The following is a 21,431-nucleotide window of genomic DNA, read 5'->3' on the forward strand; positions in this document are numbered from 1 at the left end:
TAAGGGACACACTTTGTATGTGGACAATTGGTACAGCAGACTGCTCTTCAACAGCACAGGGGCCTGTGTCACAGTCAGGTCGAACAGGAAGGGGATGCCGACATTCGGATGCAGGAAGATGCAGAGGGGGAGGTTGAGTTCAAGGAAAATGGTCAACAGCTGGCAGTAAAGTGGCATGACAAACGAGACGTCCATGTCCCCTCCACTGTCCATACAGAAACCATGTCGGGCCACAGGGAAGGTGGACCACCTGACGGGAGAGAAAAATCAAACCAGACTGCGTGCTTGACTATAACCTCAAAATGGGGGCACTGGATAAAGCAGATATGATAAACAGTTTTGTGGAATGCACTCGGAAAACAACCAAGTGGTATAAGAAGATATTTTTCCATCTGATCGACACTGCTGTGCTCAATAGCCACATAGTTCACCACCAACTAATGGATGAGATGATTACTGAACAAGGTATTTTTTTGTAATTGGACATACAGTTCACATACAGAAACTATTATAACGTAATAAGGCACTTTGACAGAAACGCAGCCTGGATTTGAACCAGGGTGTCTGTAGTGACACCCCTAGCACAGAGATGCTGTGCCTTAGACCGCTGCGCCACTTGGGAGTCATAAGGCCAGGGTAGCTTCAAAATGCAACACAAGCTAATACTTATCTGACGCAATTAGCATTGTTATACAGAGCTAATAGAAGAATGTAGCTAGCTACGTAAACACGATTGAATATAACACCATAAAGGTTATGAAATGAGTAACATTACCTTGCGTGTCCGCGGTTATAAGGAATATACACAACTATATTATGCTCCATACATAGTGAGCTACAGTAGAAACGGCATAACATGACATACATAAACTATTATAATGCAATAAGGCACTTACTTTGATAGAAAGACACACATTTCAAAGTTATTATTAGTAATGAAAACAACAATGACTGCGATGCGGGAAACAGACGAAAAATGTGAACACGTGTGTGCAGATCCTGTTCTGACGGGAGATGCGCAAATGTTTGGGAAGTGCTTGGGGAATTTTGTCTGGGTCAGAAATGTCTATAGAATTAATTGTCCACAAAAGTTAAAAGGACAATTTTTATGTGAATGAATGAGGCGGAACACACCTCAATTCAAACTGTTCTTAGAAAATAAAAACTTGCTAGAAAATCATTTGAAATTGACAAGTTGAAAACAGCCTATGAATAAAAACAGGCTGCATGCCTTGGTTTGAGGGCAGCGCGGATTAAATGTGCTGTTGCGTAACAATCACATTCTGGAATGGAGAGAACATTTGTAACGGTTTTCTTCCTGGGATGAAGGAGAGGACCAACACGCAGCGCGGCTAGTGTTCAACATGATTTAATAAAGAATATATGAGAACACTACAATCAACAAAACAAGAAAATGTGAAAACCGAAAGCAGTCCTATCTGGTGCAGAACACAAAGACAGAAGACAACCACCCACAAAATCCCAACACAAAACAAGCCACCTATATATGATTCTCAATCAGGGACAACGATTGACAGCTGCCTCTGATTGAGAACCATATTAGGCTGAACACAGAAACAGACAAACTAGACACACAACATAGAATGCCCACCCAGCTCACGTCCTGACCAACACTAAAACAAGCACAACACATAAGAACTCTGGTCAGGATGTGACAACATTACAACATCACGTGCATAAAAAAACTCACGCTGGGGTGACCGTTAGAGATATTTGGAACTCACGTATGAAAAGGTTAAAGCGGCAGCTCTAGCCTTTAGCTCAGTGTGGATGTTGCCTGTAATCCATGGCTTCTGGTTGGGATATGTACATACTCAAATCTAAATTATATTTTGATTTGTTTAACACCTTTTTGGTTACTACATGATTGCATATGTGTTATTTCATAGTTTTGATGTCTTCACTATTATTCTACAATGTAGAAAATAGTAGAAATAAAGAAAAACCCTGGAATGAGTAGGTGTGTCCAAACTTTTGCCTGGTCCTGTCCATAGAGACAGGATTGTATATCAAACACTGCAGTTGTGGAACAATGGGATAGTTATTCTGCTTTGAAAGTTGATACATTTGTTACCCCACATTTGAGAAAATGGCCCTTGAATGTTTCGGTATACAGTACATACTGGAGAGCTCTTCTTTGTCTACACCTGTTCAGCATCTTTCACACCCTCATAAACCCCACACATCTCTTTAAGGATTCACATGTGAGGCCATGTTCTAAACAGAGTGAGTAAGGTAGTGTAGTAAACAACCAAAGATTTCAAGACTAAAAGTGGGGGAAAATACTATGACATCAAATCATGACGTCAGTGATCTTCAGGTTGGAAAGTTGGGACTCTAGATAGAGGCCCGAGTACCCGAGTTGAATTCTGAGTTGGATGACCGTACACAACTATTTTTCCCAGTCGGCGCTCGTTTTTTTCAGAGTTCCCAGTTGTCTTGAACGCACTGAAATTGGAAGTCAGAAATTTCCGAGTTCCCAGTTGTTTTGAATGCGACAATAATCCTAACCTATACTGATTGTCATAGCTAGCCACCGTGCATTAATCAGCTAGCCAACTAGGTTTAATGTTAGCTAGCTAGCTAAAATTAGGCTACAACTAGCAATGTAAATGGTTTGCTGAGATACAAATAATATTACTAGATCATACACTTAATGCTAGCTAGCGAGCCATCGAGCTAACGTTAGCTAGCTAGCAGTACTCTTTAACTTGCAATTAAAACAACTTTCTGACCATTTGAAACGTATAATATCTGAAAATGTAGCTAGCGAGACTCATGTCACAGATGCCATGGTTACCCTTAGTTTGAAGATGTAATCAGGAGACAGGGGTTTTGTACAACAGCCTTCTGTGTTCTCTTTTCGAATCTCTTTGCATATATGCAATCAAATGCCAGAGTTTTCTCCATCTCCTTAGCAATCATACTCTGCTTCCACCAGGCATTCCACTGATTTCAAAACTTGGTCAACTTCTTCTGTGACAACAACACTGTTGATCTCTGTTTCTTCCCCATCACTGTCATCAGAAGACTACAATGTCTGGTTGAATGAAAATTATTTGGCCTGAATTACGGATTTCCTCATCATCTGATTCATTTTCAGAGTCAGTGAGAGTCAGCATAGCACAATCGTCCTCTAGAAAGTGGAGAGTAGTAGCAACACTTTTGCAATTTTTCATGATATCTTTCAAGAAATCTGTGGTAGAAAGGATTATCTACACTGAGCAGCTCATGTTATAGACAGACGCATGCTACATGGCAGAACAATCCGAACTCATCTCTCGGCATGTCTAACCCATCTATTATCTCAGCCAATCATGGCTAGCGGGAAGGTTCCTGTTTTTTCTGTGGCTAAACCAACTAGGCTTGTAATTTTAACAATTTTATTTGTATTTACAGATGGCATACAGGTTTGTTATTTAAGTTTGTTGTTTACGTTTAAATGCTCCTCTCCTGTGAAGTAGTGACTTGCGACATATGCCTAGTTTCCTGAAACAAGTCACATTTTGCCTCAGCTGGCCATCTATTTGAAAGAATGGTTTCTGAAAATACCTCAAATTCCACTAGAGAAAACCCTTTGTTCACCTCTAAACAGATAGCAGAGAATGATGCACTTCCAGCCATTCACTTTCTATGTCAATTATTTATTAAGTGCCTTGCAAAAAAAGGCACTTAAAAGGTACTAAATCCACATGAGTTGATGCGCTTGATCCCTTTCTACTGCAGCTTTCTGCCCCGAAGGCCTTTAATACTGTCGACCATCCTCTACTCATTCAAAGGTTGTCTGAAATGGGCCTCGACCAGGTGTCTTGCAAGTGGTTTGGGAACTATTTGTCTGACTTAGGCACAATGTGCGCTTTCTGACGGTATCAAGTCAAGTTACCTCAATATTACTAAAGGTGTCCCACATGGGTCGATTTTGGGACCTGTCCTCTTTACTATTTATATAAATAATATTGGTCTATCTGCAAAAACCTGTAAAACTCATCGGTATGCAGATGACACTGTTGTGTACGCTATTGCCCCTACAGCTGACCAGGCTATGTTGGAGCTGCAATCTGTTTTTGTCGCCTTGCAGGAAGTCCTTGTTGACTGAACATTTGTACTTAATGTTGGAAAAACTAAATATATGCTGTTTTCTAATTCTCGTATAAATATTTCAGAAGGCTTACTTACACACTTACACATTGGATGGTTCTTTCATCGAGCAGGTTCACACCTATAAATATCTGGGCTTTTGGATTGACAATAATTTGACGTTTAAAAAAAACATACGGATGAGCTAGTTAAGAAGCTGAGATTCAAAGTAGGCTTCTTGTTATGGCTGCATCCCTTGTTCTCAATTTCTGCCTGAAGACATACCCTAATCTAACTTCCTGTAGCTCAGCCCCAGAGGCAAGGATATGCATATTATTGGTATCATTTGAATGGAAACATTCTGAAGTTTGTGGAAATGTTAATTGAATGTAGGAGAATATAACACAGATCTGGTGGAAGAAAAGAGAAAGAAAGAGCATACGTTTTCTGTTTTTTATTGTTGTAGCATCATCTTTCACATGTACTAGAATAGCCACACAGTCAGATAGGATGCTGGAGATACTTTTGATGGATAACACAAGAGGGCAACTGTAGGTGTTCAATGTTTCAGACTGATAACTTCGGGAATGGGTGAGCTACATGACATTTAGCATGAAGTCACCCAGGTGTCCCACACAAGTTGCCCAAATGTACCCAAGTGGCCGAATTGGTGAAATGACCTATAACTATATACAACAGTGCAAATAACTATATACAACATATCAAAAAGCAATTCTAACACACAAAAAAAATTATAAAAATGTTTTAAAAAATATTAGAAAAAATAAAAATAAAATAAAAACTGGGGTAGACCCTTTGGAAGTCCTGTACACAATATTTTGCTGCCTGTGCCATGTCCCATAGAGTCTCTTTCTGATGTAAAGCAGAGGCAAACTGAACAAGTGGTGCAGGTGATGGGGGACTTCATGCGACACAGAACACAACGACGCCTCCATGCTTTGCCCATTTGGCCCTGAGGCACAGTCATGCCTGCAGTAATGAACTGTGGCATATGAACACCACTGGAGGCAGGAGTAGAGCTGGCAGAGGTAGAGGGGGCAGAATGTGATGCAGTGGACTTTTTGCTATAGCCAGCAAGCTCCCGGATGAGCAGCTCCCTGAAGGCTAGCTGTGAGATGGGGGGCTGTCCACAGCTCTTCGCCATTTCTTTCTGCAGGATGAAGGAATTCACCACAGCAATGTCAATGAAATGGTAAAACAATGTCTTGGATGAACCCGCTTCAGTGGGGGATGGGCACCTTGGCAAACATAAAAAATATTTGTATTGTATGAGCCTTTTATCATCACATAAAATAAACAGATATGTATTGTATAGAGCAGAGGGAACAGTCACTAAGGTGAAGTGCTGTTCCATTCAACTCCGGCCATTGTTGTGGGCGTGCCCTCCCCCCAACTGCACCCAATGGCTATTTCATATGGAAATGGGGGGGGGGGGGGGGGGGGGGGGTAGCAGGCACAGTGGCCATGTGTGTGTTTGCTGTTCTACTCCATTCCATTTGAATAAAAAATTGAAAATATATATATCTGACATGGAATATATATATATATATATATACACACACACACCCAAACAAACACACACACACACACACACACACCCAAACAAACCAACAAACAAACACACACACACAGAGGTTATGGGTCGTACACATACATACACACACACACACACACTATAGCCAATGTGTACTTTACACATTTCATCACACATTTCATTGCAAATTGCACAAAAAAAATAAAAAATTTGCAAAAAAGTATATATCTATTTATATTTCATAAAACGGCATTAGCACTTACCAGTCCAGAAGTACGTCGGCTCCTCAATGTTTGAATCATAACGGTGTTCACTCAAAGATTCCTCAAACAAAAAATCTGTCTCACTTTCCCGATCAATCTCTTCTATAATCTGGTGCAAATCTGTATACTTAGACTTGGACTTCGCTTTTCCTGATTTATTCGCCATGATGTCTTCAATGAAATCGTTGAAAAAACACTTTCCAAAATACTGCTTCCAAAATACTACTTTCCAAAACACTGCTGTGCGTAACAAGCGTGACTGCAACCAGTCTGATGGTCAATGGCGAGAATGAAGTTCGTTACGCGTGCGTTTACAAACTAGGGATGGTGGTCCAACCCATAACCATCACTTACTGGCGTTTACCTCAGCTCATTGGCTATCTACCCAGCTAGATTTCAAGAAGATCAGTGGTCATTGGGCAGAAATACAGTCAATCAACGAAGCTTCGCTAATATTATTGGTGCGCAATGAAGTCATTGCTCGTTGTCTTCAAATCAGTTCACTTCGGTCAATACTCCCCGCAAAAAAAACAATCAAGTTTGGCTGTGTTGCAAACATCCAGAGGATTGCAATGAAACCAACTATGACTAGATAAACGATTGTTTAGTGTGTGTAATTACGTCGAATGCTCCGTAAAAAGTTGATAGAGATGGAATTCGCGACACAAACTGTTTACAAAATGTTTCGTTTTAGGCTATAAAAATGGATTTTATCAAAGAAACGACACTTCATTTGATCACTGGGACCCTCAGGAAGAGAAATAAGAGCAAGATATCAGAATGTAAGTCATAATTTTACCTTCAGATGTGAATGTGTCAAAACTGTCATGGCGGAAAATGTTTGTTGTTGTTGATCGCTCTTCTCAAACAAAAGCATAGCATTTGTTCTCTGTAATAGCTATTTTACATCGGAAAACGTAGTTTGATTACCAAGATTCTAATCTTTTGAAGGATGTAAGACACTTGCATTTTCAAGAATGTTTAATGTTACGACGTTGTATTTTTAGTTAGTCACTCTGAAATTTCCCCGGATGTTCATCCCTGTACGGGGATCGCAGCCATAAGAGGTTTTAAGAAGCTGAGATTCAAAGTAGGCTTCTTTTTTTATAGAAATAGAACATGCCTCCCTAAACAGCAGGAAGCAGATTGTACAGTCAACTTTCCTGCCAGTTCTTGACACCATTTATCGGAATGCAGCAGCCACTACTCTTAAATCTTTGGATGCCGTCTACCATAGCGCCCGTCGCTTTATCACAGGTGACAGTTTTAATACACATCACTCCATCCTGTATCAAAAGGGTGGCTGGTCCTAATTAAAGTCCCGTAGATCACTTCATTACTCCCTTTTTGTTTTCAAAGCTCTACTATACAAGCTTCTGACCTACCTAACTTCACTGTTAAAATAAAGAAATATGAGACACCAAACCCATTCACAGGAATGGTTAACTCTCAAGGTTCCACTAGTACGTACCAATCTAGGTAAATGATTTAATGAGAACTGTTTAGATTGAATGTAAATAATTGTATTTGTGGTGTTTGAAGCTGTAGTGTTGATTCTGTAATTTGTAGTTTATTTTATTTTGATTGATCATTTTGATGTGTTTTATTGTTGTCCTCGGGGCACCATTGTAAATTAGACCCTGGTCTCAGTGGGTTCCCCTGAATATATCAGAGTTAAATAAAACATTTAGAAATACACCTGTTAATCTTAATTTGACCAGTATTCTCGCAGCAAAATAATCCTGCAGCAACAGGATTTGATTGTTTAGTCCATAATGTTACTTGATCTTTGGTTAGGCTATTAACTAGCCAAAATAGCCTATATGAAAAAAGTGAAATCCTGTTAATATATTCTTGTCTTAGTGCAGATTTTCAGTGAATGTATGTAAATCATGAAGCTCATCTGCATTCATATGGTGCAGGAAAATTCTCAGCAAAAAAAATTGATCAAATTAAGATTCTACATCTGAACACACACCTACAGTACCTCAACTTTATTTATTCTTCTTGCAGTGCTCCCATTACTTGTCTCCTCTTACACAGCCTTTCTAATTTGCACCATTTATGTGACAACAAGGCATATGAAGCTATTAATCAAAGCCTTCAGACAGGTTTGACGTCGACACATCTAAACTTTTGATCCCTTCTGTCAAGGACTCGGCAGAGACTCCACGGAAATTTACAATCCTGGGAACAATCCTGAGGTCCCATCTTTAAATCATATTCGGCCTGGGATGCCAATCCTGTCTCTGAAGGTACTTTCTGAACTCAAAAGGTGGACTGTAGGAAGAGGGAGTTAGGCCAAGGGCCTTGATGGAGGAAGGCTTTGGATATTACTCTGGGTTTGATTACGTTGGCTGACCAGCTGTATGTATGTCTGGGCAGCTTCATGGTGCCTGAGAGAAAGAGGAGAGGGAGAGAGAAAATTATAAGCAGAATGGAATCAGGAAAAATAGTGAGTGAATAAGAGGATGAAGAAGAAAAAGAGGGCTATCTAAAAACAGAGAAAAATGCAGAGAGAGAAAGCAAGAGAGAATGAGGGATGAAAATAACAGAAAGCAGTGAGAAAGAGAGCTGACTAGCGGCGGCTGTCTCGGCGAGGCAGCACTTTTGCAGCGTGTGGTAATTTATTAGCCTTTACAGACAGCTCACCTACTCGCCCGCCTCCGACCACTAACGAGAGACGACAGTGGTGAACACGGCCAAACACAAGGATGTGATCATTAGAGATGGGGGGGGGGAATTGTCAAGCTATCTGTTCACACACTCCCTCCCGCTCACTCGCTCTCTATCTCACACACACACACGTCCGCCTGCTGTCTGTCACTTCACCGGGGGTTGCCACCCACTCAGAGCAACTGCAGTCCTCCACCTACCCACCTGAGTAAACTCATCCCTTTGTTTCTCTCTCCCTCCATTTCTTTCTTTCACTCCACTGTCTTTTTCACTGTCCCTCAATAGATATTTGGCTTAAGTCTTATGGCTTATGTCATTGTCTTTATTGAGGTCCCTCTCTGGCTTTAGATTATTACTGAGACACATCAGAGGTACAGTATCTCAGAGATACTATAGGCATTTCAGTCTTCATACAGCTTGTGCAAAACACTCCAAAAACAGACTTGCGTATAAACGGAATGCCTTCTGAATTAATGTGTGAATATGGAGGGAAGGTAAGCCTATGAGGGAGAGAATGAGAGAGAGAGCAAGCGAGAGAATGAGGCTCAATTATAGGCAGTCAAACAAATCGAACGTATTATAGAATGTACAAGTCCCTCACACCCATATCAAATCCTTAATCAGGTTATTGTCACCCAGACCAATCTCTGCCCATTCCAAACACATCAGAGCTCTCGCCTCTCTTGCTCCATTTCCACACATTAATGCAGGGTTGCCAGATCAATAGCTGGGAGAGCCTAATCAATGGGTCTCTCTACAGAGCATTGATCAAGAGAGAGGCATCCAGAAATAGCTGTGCTGAGTCTAAGATGACGCTAGGATGCATAGCCGTCGTTTTACAGGTTCCTGACCAATTCTGCTATTTATATGTTTTTTTTGTTGTGCTGATCATAACTTTTTTTACCTGACCGAAAAAAGCTTCTGGACATCAGAACAGCAATCATTCACCTTGATCTGAACATCTACTTTTACTACAGTGAGTCTTCGGCACAGGACATACTGCTCACCTCGGACTAGGCCCTAATCCCGACACTAGGAAGAGGAAAAGATGTCGCTATAGACGTCGCCGTGCAGGCACATTGATGAGACTACGGCGACGATTGAATAAGCCACCCCTACCCTCTGTTCTATTGGCGAATGTGCAATCGCTGGAGAACAAACTAGACGAGATCCGTTCGAGACTATCCTATCAACGGGACATTAAAACCTTTTACTGCAGTTGGCTAAATAAGAGTCACACAGTGTTTGAAACAAATCTATTTTGAAACAAAAGTATACACCTCACACACATGGTTATGGGTTTAAAAAAGAAGACACCTGTACCAGGTGTCAGATATAGAGTTGAAATGTATTCAATTTTGAGTTTGCATCCCAATATTACACTTAATATACAGTACCAGTCAAAAGTTTGGACACACCTACTTATTCAAGGGTTTTTCTTTATTTTGACTATTTTCTACATTGTAGAATAATAGTGAAGACATCAAGACTATGAAATAACACATATATGTAGTCACCCTTTGCCTTGATGACAGCTTTGGCCCCTCTTGGCATTCTCTCAACCAGCTTCATGAGGTAGTCACCTGGAATTAATTTAAATGAACAGGTGTGCTTTGTTAAAAGTTAATTTGTGGAATTTCTTTCCTTCTTTCCTATTTTGCGTTTGAGCCAATCAGTTGTGTTGTGACAAGGTAGGGTTGTTATACAGAAGATATCCCTATTTGGTAAAAGACCAAGTCCATATTATGGCAAGAACAGCTCAAATAAGCAAAAAGAAAGGACAGTCCATCATTACTTTAAGACATGAAGCTCAGTCAATCTGGAAAAAGGCAGCCAGGACTGCGGTAGATTGAACTGCACTGTCCCTTAGCGGTCATACGCACGACCATATCTGAATTGTGAATTCATGAATTGTGTGGTTTTTTTTTTTATAAACTTTTAAATGTAAAAAATCTAAATAACTGTTTCAATGTTAAGAAATGTTTTACATTTGTCACATCCCTAGCTTGCAGTGCATAATTCCAGTGCCTTTTGAAGTAGATCCCAGTAAGGTATAGGTATTTTAAGGCTGTAAATTATGTTCTGTCAGATAGGAGTGCTGACGGAAACCCAAAAACCAAAGAGAAAAGTGGAACTCTCCAAGCTGATAAGATAACACAATGAGGTGATGACAGTGAAGAGGTAGATAAGCCTCCCAATTGAACCTAGTTTTAAAATGGATACAACACCACTTAAGTCAGCCCTAGGTGGATTTGTAAAGAAAGAGAGAAACAGTGGGAACGTGTTGGCACTAGAACACCTGTAATCACATTACAGCTGTGTTTTAGAGGAAGTGTGACCTCACACGGGACAAACTTTTAACATTGTCAAACCTCAAGTTCAAACCAATTTTGGTCAAGGGAACCTATTTATTGACTTACTGGTCATGAACTCAGGAACCACGTGTGAACGGAGCATACAGTACTGCAGTGAAACTGTGTTTTTTGTTGTATTATGGCTGAAATTCACTAAGTGATCTTTTCCATAATTATTTATTGCAACCCCAGGTGCCTCAGTTACCATGTTGGATTTAAACTGTGTGTGCCCCAATGCCTGTCCTTCTGCCTGTGTTATTTAGTCAATCGTTATTCACAGCCATCCCCACCCCTGTAACCCGAGGATTTAGGCATGCAGCCAAAAGGGAAATGACTGCTTAAAATCTTGCCTTTCTGTCTGATGTTTCTTGTTTTGTTGGAATTGACCGATGCCAGAAGCAACATGTAATTGAATTAGCAATATATACGTTTTTCATGCTGAAGGTTAATGACAGACAGAGACCATATATCCTTCTCGTTTGTATGCCATCTTTATGGCATACAAACGATGGGGGGGGCTGTTGACATTTTTGGATGTTTTGTGTCAAGACTAGTACTTGTAAATTAATGTCATTATGTATGGCTGAGTTTTACATCTGAAGCTACTAATTAGAGAATCCCTTTCAGATGAATGGGCAAATTTCATTTCATTGGTTGCAAACAGTACGATGTTTTCGTAATTAAGCCATATTTATGCTGTGTCGCTGCACATGACAAGTTATTGTGACGATTACATTTCCTGGATGGAATGAAAATACAACTGCCTTATTTACTAATTAGCCATACATTATCAATGAGAGCTGTTGATTTTCTGTTTCATATGTCTAATTAAATATCAGGCATGGATATAGGTCATGTAATTATTTCTAATCAATTCTCAGCCAATGGCTAATACTAGCTGATATACTGTACTTCCTAATGTGTCCTCAGATTTTGGTATGTCAATCTGAGGTAAGATTTTACCTTTGAAGTTAAAGATGTGATTATTATTTATTTTTTAAGAAATAGGCTTGTTGGTATTTATTAAGATCCCCTTTCTATCGCTGCAAAAACGTCAGCTACTCTTCCTGGGGTGCTCATGAAACATGACAATACATAGTACAGAACATTATCAAGGACTGAAATACATCAATTTAAAACATCATACATAGCCTACATATCAGTACATACACACTATCTTGGTCTAATACAGTGCTTCTCAATTATTTTCTGTTACGCCCCCCCCTAGGAAGAAGTAAACATTTCGCGCCCCCCAACGACTTTAAATAGTATCATTTGTCTATAAAATTGTTATAAGTACACCTCTGCATAACATTGTATCCTTATTAACATTAAAGAAAAAAGAAATATAGATCAACTTACAACAAAGAATAACTTTATTAACATTGTTTTTTAGTCTGTAACAGAAAAGACTTAAAGTGCATCAATTTGCCGGAAATGTAAAAAAAAAAAAATCAAGCCTTATTTAAACTGTAAACATTTTTTGACCATTTGATACTGAAAAATAAAATATAATCAATAAATAAATTCAAATTGATCAGCAACATTAACTCAGGAGCACAATATATGAAACACTTTGACCTTTAAAACAAAATTGAATAAAACAATTTGTGCTGATTTAAAAAAAATCTAAATGAGGAAGTCAGGATTAATGGCTACAATGAGCACGTTTTGCAGAGCACAGCTTTTCGAAGTGGGGTTTGAAGCATGATACTGCAACTCTCAGCTCCTGCTCAATGTTTAGCTGGGACCTGATGACAGAGACCATGTCTAATGCTGCAGGCAGTATCAGCTCCTCTGCTATGGAGTGTTTTTTTTGTTGCACTGAGCAATTTGGTACGCCACCTTATATGATGCTAACAGTGCTCGCTGGTTTACTGAAGTAGCATTCACAAAGCGGGACGATTGTTGGCAATATTCGGCACGTTTTCGCTGAAAAAACTCAAGCGGTTTATCAGCGTGTAATGTCTTTAAGTGACGCCTTAATTTATTTGGCTTCATGCTGTCCGCTGCCAACATTTTTAGACACAGTAAACATACCGGTCTTTCCTCGTCTCCCACCGTAGTCACAGTGAAGCCAAGCGCTACATACGCGTCGTCATATTTCCTCGTCTTAGCTTTCGGGAGACGTTTGTCTCATTATCTCCGTCTTCTCTCCGCCTTTCTTTTCATCGCTGTTAAATATTTTTCCATGGTGTCTCTTAAGGGTGTGTTATCTGCACTTCATATCTCATGCTCGGTGCTGTGTGCTCTTGTTCGGTGCAACAAAAAAAATACTCCCTGCGGCAATAAAAAGCATGTTCCCCGGGGTCACACGCCCTGGCATCGCTCCGAGCCCCCCCAGGGGGGCGCGCCCCACTATTTGAGAAGGACTGGTCTAATACATAGTGCAGTGCAAATTACAATACAAGATATATAAAATGGCTGTGTGTCTTCACAGTCCCCTTTGTGCAGTAAGGTGTTATTTGATCTGTTTTTTTTTAACTGGTTTTATTGCTAGCTTGAGTTACCTGGCTGTTGGCAGAGAGTTCCACGTAGTCATGGCTAGGGCTGTTACGGTGAACATATTACCACCACACCGGCAGTCACGAGTCATGAAGGCAGTCAAATTCCACGTGACCGTTTAGTCACGGTAATTAGGATTCTCCAAGCTCTGACGCTGCTGATGGTCATTAATAACTGCCTGGTACTCAGCACTCTATTGTTCCTCTAATCACTCTGATATCAAGGCAAATGTAATCGAAAATCGAATCAAACACTTCATGAGAGTGTCACGCCTTCCCCCGCTCCCCATCCTTGGCGCTCGAGGTCGCCAGTCTGCCTATCATTACGCACACCTGTCACCATTGTTACGCGCACTAGCGCATCTTTGGACTCACCTGGACTCCATTACTTTGTTGATTGCCTCTCCTATATCTGTCTGTTCCTTAGTTTGATCCCCGTGTCAGCATATTGTAATTTTGTTTCCCCTGTCCAGACGCTGTCCGTGTTCTGTTTTATGTTCGTTGTTTCTTAAATGTTCACTCCCTGTAATTGCTTCTCCTCTCCCAGCGTCTGTCCTTAGAGAGCTCATGTTGCGCAACATTTCTATAGGCTATGCAATTGCGTGAGAAAACAGAGTGATGGCTTCTATTAAAAAGATCCCATCAGCTTTCTCTAATCTAGGCCAACTTATTTATTTCTCAACTTTCCTAATATTAAGCACATTGGTTATCTTTACAACAGGAACATAGCCTACCTGGCTGGCATGAAAATGAACCACGTAAAAAGCATAGCTGACATGTTTTTTCCCCCTGCCCCTGTTTCGAGACAGGTGCAGGATAATGGTCCATGCTAAATCAAAACAAATTTCACACATTTATTATTTAGTATATGTAAAGACAAGATTAAATCAAGAATAGTCTGATAGGTGACAATATTAGCCTATCACTTGTGAATTATATATTGTCAATTGTGAATGATGCCCAGGGTAAGGTAAGAAACAATGCAATAGTCGAAACAATAGTCGTACACCTCATGTAGCCTAGCCCATATGCCTATATGTTTTGCTAAGGTTTATATCACATCTATAGTGGCTAAATAACTTTTTTAAGTTAAACACATTAATCTGCTTTACAAGAAGTCTAGAGACTAACTGGCATACATAAGCAGCACTTGAGTTTAATGTTTGGGAAAGATAATTTTCACCATTAAAAATGCACCTTTTGTCACGGTCCTGACCTGTTTTCTGTTGTTTTGTATGTGTTTAGTTGGTCAGGGCGTGAGTTGGGGTGGGTATTCTATGTGTTGTGTTTCTATGTTGGGGTTAATGTGTGGCCTGATATGGTTCTCAATTAGAGGCAGGTGTTTGACGTTTCCTCTGATTGAGAACCATATTAAGGTAGGTTGTTCTCACTGTTTGTTTGTGGGTGATTGTTCCTGTGTCAGTGTTGGTGCTACACGGGACTGTGACGGTTAGTGTGTTTTGTCAGTTTGTATAGTGTCTTGTTTTTGTTTAATTAAATTCATTATGTCAAATTACCACGCTGCACATTGGTCCTCTGATCCTTCTCGCCTCTCCTCGTCTGAGGAGGAGGACGAAGTAGACTGCCGTTACACCTTTATAATAAAAGCATCACATGCATAATCACATTTGCTGTCACTTTTGATAAGGATGTTTTCCCGCTAATGTAACATTTGCGTTTATAGCTTACTGCCGTGTGCGCTTTGCTGTGCTTTATAATGTGAAGAAATAGCCTGATATTTTAGCAACATTTTAAGCAAAACGTTCTGATCTGTCAGCCTCATTGTGTAAAAAAGGTTTTTTGATGCTAGTGGTTGTATTAATTTGGGATCTAACGCATCCCACAACTGTCCCAAACTATGTTTACAATATTTATTTCTCGCCTAGAATAGGTCAACTTTTGTACTACAGGGGATAGTAGATTGACATAGGCCACTGCTTTTGCAGTTAGGCCTACTCATCTTGTTGGCTGACGAAAAGTAAATGTGGACAGCTCTTCTTTCCAATTTCTTCAATATGCACCTCAGAATTGGATAAGGATGTGCGCAGTTGCGTCCCCGATGTGTCTGTCTTCACTTGTAGCCTGTGAGAAAGATCAGATCACGTAAAGGAGAGCCATGTGAGTGAAAGTTGCTCCGCACGCAGCACTCAGGGAGAAGGGGAATTATAATCATTATATTTAGCCTAAGGGTACTCTCCTGTTCAGATCTGAAAGATCAGGTTACAGTGTGTCCGCTCTACAGCGCCCTCTCTCTCCTGCAGAGGGGAAAAGGGGTGAAGTTGGCCATTTTATGACGGTCGTAAATTCCTTGCAGAAACTCTCTTCACTGCCATGGAGTAGTGAGGGGAAAGAAACCTCTTTGTTACAAAGACATTCTTCCCGCCAAAACTCCCATCATCCAAAAGTGGGGAATTAAACAATATTTCTGTAAATCCAAGTGGTTGGAGTGATCTGTGGGTACTCGAAGAACAATTATGTCATATCCGTTGTGTTTTGGGATCTCATGAAGGACAGTAGAACAACATAAATGTGTCTCTGAATGTGTATATTTCCCAGTGATCAGATTCACATCCAAATGTGGGGGAACTTCTATTATTAAATATGAAACTATTTGTTAGAAGATGTAATGTGATGTTAGCCTTCTAAATGAGAGAATTGTTTTTCATATGAACTGTTAACCAAGTCAGTGGCCACGCCCACGTGAGCACAGACATTACGTCGGTGTCATGGAACGCCATCTTTTCCCAGAGTGCATAAATCCCACTTCTGACAAAATGTGCATTAGGCCAGAGAGCATGGAGCTGTAGCTACATGTTGAAATGGTTGGCAATTTAAATACAGAGCAGAGGATGTGAGGATGCATTCCACACGTCATGGATGGCTAAGAAATCTACAAAACTAAAGACTACACATTCACAGTCTGCAGCTGTTTTTGTAAAATAGTCTAGGAAACTCGACTGAAGATGAGAAAATAACATTTCCCTATCGAACGACCGAATGGTACTCTGAAAGATCCATTCTAAAGAACATTTCCCTATCAAACGACCATTGGTACGCCTGACGTTTCCATTATAACAGAGGATAAGCTACAACCACGAAAGTCATTGTGACTTCTGGGCAACACAACCAGAGACTTTCTGTTGACTGACTCTCTCCAGCAGACGGACCGGAGATTTCAACAGAGACAACAAAGACATACAATGGTAAATATGTACATTGCAGTTATTTTCCATGAGCATAGTTATCAGCTGTGTGTACGATAGTGAAGTTATTTGTCTTTTCTCCCGCTCTTTCTTACATGCCCCTCCTTTTTCATTTTGTGTAACAAGCCGTCATATCGGTTTAGTCCACTTGGGACTTTTCATTGCATTATGTGGTACTCAATGTGTAAGCTATTCTGTTTGTGTTTATGTAATTCTGTGTGATTATTTAGTTGGTTAGTAAATAAATAATTAAGCCAATTTGTATATTGCTGATTCATCATTGATGCTAGGGTTCGTGCAGATATCCAAGGATTTTGCGACATTCAGAATGAGACTGAAAGAAGGTAAACAATTAATTAATGACTGATTGACGACTGAAATGTAAGATATATTTATATCTAAGAGTTAATTAGGAAAACGGTAACAGGTTAAATATTTTTTTCCCATGGTGCCCCAAAATTGCTGATGAGTTAATTGTTACATGAGTAATTTAATCATCGTAATAATTAAACATAGTTAATTGGTTTGATAAAACAATCATCATCACATTAATGATAGCCAAAGACACGCAATAAGGATGCGTGCAGTTGCGTCCTCGATGTGTCTGTCTTCACTTGTAGCCTGTGAGAAAGACCCGATTACGTGATGGAGAGCCATGTGAGTGAAAGGTGCTTCGGAGCAGGCAGCAGTCAGGGAGAAGGGAATTATAGTTATTATATTTAGCCCAAGGGCACAATGACCGCAAAAGGCATATCTATTTTTAGGGGGTATTACGGCCACACAAAGGGGATGCAGCTGGGAAATTCGAGGCATTATCAAGTGCTTGTCAAATTGTGAATGAGAGACTTATGAAGTGTGTACAGCCTGTGCAAAAAAACAAAGCAGAGCTTTTTTCAAATCCTCATTAGAGTCGCATCATGCAGCATTACAATGTATTAAAAATCAAAACACATCTGCCGCCACTCCCCCAGTACTCTCTACCTCTGTGTGTGTGATTGTGTGGGCGGAGACGGGTGTGCTGGAGTCAGGGCAGATCCGCACCCAGCTGCAAGCTGTTCCATAATCAAGACCTCTACAAATACTCAGCCCTGACACTTCCGCGCTGCCTGATCATAATCTCTGTTCATTCTGCCCGCTCTGACTCTGGTCCCTGTCTTCAGTCCCACGTCTCGTCATCTGTCCTGGATTCCCCACTCTACTACTCCCTTGGATTCCCCTCCGGACCTGCTTACCCTGTCTCATACACTCTCGCTCCAGCCTCAGCCTCCGCACCTGGTTTCCAGCAACCCGCCCGAGTTTCCCCTGACCTGCACTCCATCTTCCCCCTGTGTTTCAATAAATACCTTGGTTACTTCATCCCAGTCTCCTCGTCTGAGTCTGCTCTTGGGTTCCCTGTTCCACTCCGTGTAACAAGCCCAGCATTTGTTGAACAACTAAAGTTACATAAATAACCCTAAATTAAGCATATAGGAGTACCTATTTCTTTGATAACCGCTCGACACAGAAAAGCCACATGTGCGCACTCCCTCAAATCGTTTGGAGATCATATCCTTTCTATTTTATTCAACTTTGTTCAATTGTATTCTTCATACTATAAAATAATGGTACGGAATTCTAAGCAAATCCTGTCTGCTAAATGAACTAGTGTGGCCCACAGCCATAAGGCATAGCCAGATCAGCACCTAACATAAGGACAACTCAGAATATGCTATTCTGTTCTTCTGATATAGACTACATTTTCCTCATATCATGTTTCTTTAGACCTGTCTAATATAAATAATGGATTTATTGTGAAGGTGTAGGCTATATTACATGGATTTATTAGACTTTTTAAAATGTAGATGTTCCAAAGGTCTGCATAAGTGACTTGTAGAAAGCCAGGAGATGCTAAATGTGTTTGTTAATTAACGGTCAATTACCATGAGACTGACAGTTATTTGCTTGACAATCACCGGCTGATGAAATGCTGTGACAGCCACAGCCCTTGTCATGGCTCTATTTAATACTGTGTTTCCCAGCCTATGTTCTGGACCTGCATGTCTTGAGTTGTACCGATGAGTGTCTGAACTGTGTGCCAACTGCTTGAAAAGACAGTTGGGTACCTTCAACACATCAATACCTCACACAAAGACCAATAGTGATGCAGTCAATCTCTCAACTTTGAGCCAGGAGAGACTGACATGCATGTTACTGACACTTACCCTCTGTGTACATCGAAGTGTGATATGTGCATTTTTGTTCTGGACCAACTGCAATTTGCCTATGTCCTTCTTTGCTGCACATGACCACACAGCTGGGCAGTAGTCCAGGTGCGACAAAACTAGGGCCTGTAGGACCGGTCTGGTTGATTGAGATGTCATGAAGGCAGAACAATTCCCTATTATGGACAGACTACTTCCCATTTTAGCAACCATTGAGTTTATCAGCGGAGGCTGCTGAGGGGAGGACGGCTCATAATAATAGCTAGGACGGAGCAAATGGAATGGCATCAAACACATGGAAACCATGTGAAAACCTTGTGAAGACTTACAGAAAACGTTTGACCTCTGTCATTGCCAACAAAGGGTATATAACAAAGTATTGAGATAAACTTTTGTTATTGACCAAATACTTATTTTCCACCATAATTTGCAAATAAATTCATTAAAAATCTTTTTTTTCTCATTTTGTCTGTCATAGTTGAAGTGTACCTATGATGAAAATTACAGGCCTCTCTCATCTTTTTAAGTGGGAGAACTTGCACAATTGGTGGCTGACTAAATACTTTTTTGCCCCACTGTATATATATATATATATATATATAAAACATTTGTTTAAATAAATCGTCCGATTAATTGGTACCGGCTTTTTTTGTCCTCCAATAATCAGTATCGGTATCGGCGTTGAAAAATCATAATCGGTCGACCTCTAGTATGTACGTACGGTCACTGTGGGGACGACGTCATCGATGCACGTATTGATGAAGCCAATGATAGATGTGGTGTACTCCTCAATGCCATTGGATGAATCCCGGAACATATTCCAGTCTGTGCTCGCAAAACAGTCCTGTAGCTTAGCATCTGCTTCATCTGACCACTTTTTTTATTGATCTAGTCACTGGTGCTTCCTGCTTTAATTGTTGCTTGTAAGCAGGAATCAGGAGGATAGAATTCTTCAGATTTGCCAAATGGAGGGCGAGCTTTATATGCATCTCTGTGTGTGGAGTATAGGTAGTCCAGAGTTCTTTTCCCTCTTGTTGCACATTCAACATGTTTTTAGAAATGAGGTAAAACTGATTTTAAGTTTTCCTGCATTAAAGTCCCTGGCTACTAGGAGCGCCGCCTCTGGCTGAGTGTTTTCTTGTTTGCTTATGGTGGAATACAGCCCATTCAATGCTATCTTAGTGCCAGCCTCTGACTGTGGTAAGGTGCCACCAATCTCCTGTGGAGTCCATATATTTTGACCATGACAGCTTGCTATTTGTATTTGTATTTATTATGGATCCCCATTAGCTGCTGCCAAGACAGCAGCTACTCTTCCTGGGGTCCAGCAAAATGAAGGCAGTTATACATTTGAAAAACATTACAATACATTTGAAAAACATTACAATACATTCACAACAAATTTCACAACATATTAAGTGTGTGCCCTCAGGCCTCTACTCTACTACCACATATCTATAGCACTAAACCCATGTGTACATGTGTGCGTAGTGCATTCGTTATTGTATATTTGTATGCATGTGTCTGTTTGTGTTGCTTCACTGTTTGATAGGCTTCCATTAAAGAACACCCTCTGTGTTCTGTTAGACAGGTAACTCTTCATCCACAATATAGCAGGGGGTGTAAAGCCATAACAAATATGTTTTTCCAGCAACAGACAGTGATCGATAATATCAACATTTGTAATAAAGTCTAACAAAACAGCCCCCACGATCTTTTTATCATAAATTTCTGTCAGCCAATCATCAGTCATTTGTGTAAGTGCTGTGCTTGTTGAATGTTCTATCCCTATAAGCATTCTGATATTCTGTTGTCAATTTGTTTACTGTAAAATAACATTTTATCTGGCCACAATTTTTTCCAAAAGTTTACTAAGGGTTGGTAGCAAGCTGATTGGTTGGTTGTTTGAGCCAGGTAAGTGGGCTTTACTATTCTTAGGTAGGGGAATAACTTTTGCTTCCCTACAGGCGTGAGGGCACACACTTTCTAGTAGGCTTAAATTGAAGATATGGCAAATGGGAGTGGCAATATCATCTGCTATTATCCTTAGTAATTTTCCATTCAAGTTGTCAGACCCCGGTGGTTTGGCATTGTTGATCGACAATGAAAAAATGAGCCTCTTCCATAGTATGTAGAGTTACACCCAGCAGTTTAGTCTCCTCAACTTGCTCAATAGCCACATTATTCAATAATATATCTAAACAAGGTTTAGCGTTGAGCGAGTGATTTGTCCAAAAAATTATGCTTTTAATTTTTGAGATATCTTTTGGCAATAATTGTACGAAAGATCAGAATTGGGCTGCCTGTGTAAACGCAGCCAATCAGGGTTGATCAGGCGAAGGGGGGTCAGCCACTATGGAGGAGCTACGCTACCAATACAAGTCTCTAGATGACCAGACACCATAACAACCTAATTGGGGGTAACTGAACTCTTTGTGGCGCTCGTATGCAGCGACAGCCACCACATTAGGACTTCAAGATTTTGAGTTATTCCAAATTGTTTCGCCGATATCCTGTGGGGAGATGTTTTGTTTTTGGTTGTCAAAGGAAAAGTGTGGCTAATGATGACTTTGTGGC

At 40.4% G+C, this 21,431-nt stretch overlaps 1 protein-coding gene across 2 annotated transcripts in view; it reads left to right on the forward strand.

Annotated features, from left to right (window-relative positions):
* LOC120066627 (calcium-dependent secretion activator 2-like) overlaps positions 1 to 21,431 on the forward strand; it is a 248,890-nt gene that overhangs the window by 84,095 nt on the left and 143,364 nt on the right. The window lies entirely within an intron of this gene.

This window comes from Salvelinus namaycush, chromosome 21, assembly GCF_016432855.1.
Source record: "Salvelinus namaycush isolate Seneca chromosome 21, SaNama_1.0, whole genome shotgun sequence".
Lineage (NCBI taxonomy): Eukaryota > Metazoa > Chordata > Actinopteri > Salmoniformes > Salmonidae > Salvelinus > Salvelinus namaycush.